General features: G+C 32.0%; 1 non-coding gene across 1 annotated transcript; it reads left to right on the top strand.

Annotated features, from left to right (window-relative positions):
* Nucleotides 1–284: 284 nt before the first annotated feature.
* LOC112786953 (small nucleolar RNA R71) lies at nucleotides 285–391 on the top strand. Its single transcript, XR_003194394.1, has one exon. It is a non-coding gene; the product is annotated as a small nucleolar RNA R71 (small nucleolar RNA).
* The last annotated feature ends 1242 nt before the right edge of the window (nucleotides 392–1633 follow it).

A 1633-nucleotide genomic window follows, 5' to 3' on the forward strand; every position in this document is an offset into this window, starting at 1 on the left:
GACTCTGAGAGATCATATTGACTTGCTGAGTCAATATTTTGTTCTGAGCCAATATGGCATTCAGAGTATCAATTTCAAGAACTCCCTTCCTCATAGGTGTCACATTATTCACAGGATTCCTTTCAAAAGTGTACATGAACTGGTTATTGGTAACCATGTCAATGAGTTCTTGAGCTTCTGCAGGCGTTTTCTTTAGGTGAATAGATCCACCTGCAGAATGGTCCAGTGACATCTTGATAGCTCAGACAGACATCATAGAATATATCCAGGATGGTCCATTCTGAAAGCATGTTAGAAGGACACTTTTTGGTCAGTTCCTTGTATCTCTCCTAAGCTTCATAGAGGGATTCACCTTCCTTCTGTTTGAAGGTTTGGACATCACTCTAAGCTTACTAGCTTTGAGGAGGAAAGAACTTGGCTAAGAAGCCTTGACCAGCTTATCCCAAGAGTTCAGGCTATCTTTAGGTTGAGAGTCCAACCATACTCTAGCTCTGTCTCTTACAGCAAACGGGAAAAGCATAAGCCTGTAGACCTGGGATCAACCCCATTGGTCTTAACAGTATCACGATCTGCAAGAATTCAGTTAAGAACTGAAAAGGATCTTCTGATGGAAGTCATGAAACTTGCAGTTCTGTTGCATCAGAGAAATAATTGAGGTTTAAGTCAAGTTGTTTGCTCCAATGGCAGGATTGAGATGCTTCTTCCATGTAAATTGGAATTGGGTGCAGTAAATTACTAAGCATCTTCCTTGCATTGTTGTTATTTTTGGCATATCTCCTTCTTTTTCGAAATTTCAGTAAGATTTTCTCCAGAGAGTTATGCTTTAGCTTCCTTAGCTTCCTCTTTAGAGTTTTTCAGGTTCAGGATCAGCTTCAACAAGAAGTTCTTATCCTTGTTCCTGCTCATATGAAAAAGAAGAAAACAGAAAGAAAATATGGAATCCTCTATGTCACAGTATAGAGATTCCTTATGCAAGTATAAGAAGAGAAGAATATAAGAAGGAGAATCCAAACACAAGGATGAGGAGTAGGTTCGAATACTTAGATGAAGAGGGTGTTAGAAATTAAATAAATAAATAGAAGAGGTGAGGGAGAAGAATAATTCGAAAAGTAAACAAAATAAAATAAAAATATTTTAAAATTAAATTTAAAATTCTAAAATTAAAATTGAAATTAAATTAAATTAAAATTAAAAACAATTAGTTAATTAAAAGATTTTTGAAAAGGGGAAGTAATTTCGAAAATTAGAGAGAGTTAGTTAGTTAGTATTGAAAAAGATAGGAATCAAACAAAAAGTTAAGTGTTAATTGAAAAAGATTTGAAAATCAATTTAAAAGATAAGATTAGAAAAGATTTTAATTGATTTTGAAAAAGATGTGATTGAAATTTATTTTGAAAAAGATTTGAAAAAGAAATTTAAAAAGATTTGATTTTGAAAATGAATTTGAAATTAGCAATCAAAAAGATATATTGAAAAATTAAAGATATGATTTTGAAAATAAAGTTGATTACTTGTAAAGAAACAAAGATTTGATTTTAAAGTTTTAAAAATTGACCTTTCTTACTAGGCAAGTAAAAACTTAATATTTTTGAATCAATCCATTAATTGTTGCATTGAATTCGAAAATATGGAA

This window comes from Arachis hypogaea, chromosome 20 (assembly GCF_003086295.3).
Source record: "Arachis hypogaea cultivar Tifrunner chromosome 20, arahy.Tifrunner.gnm2.J5K5, whole genome shotgun sequence".
NCBI lineage: Eukaryota > Viridiplantae > Streptophyta > Magnoliopsida > Fabales > Fabaceae > Arachis > Arachis hypogaea.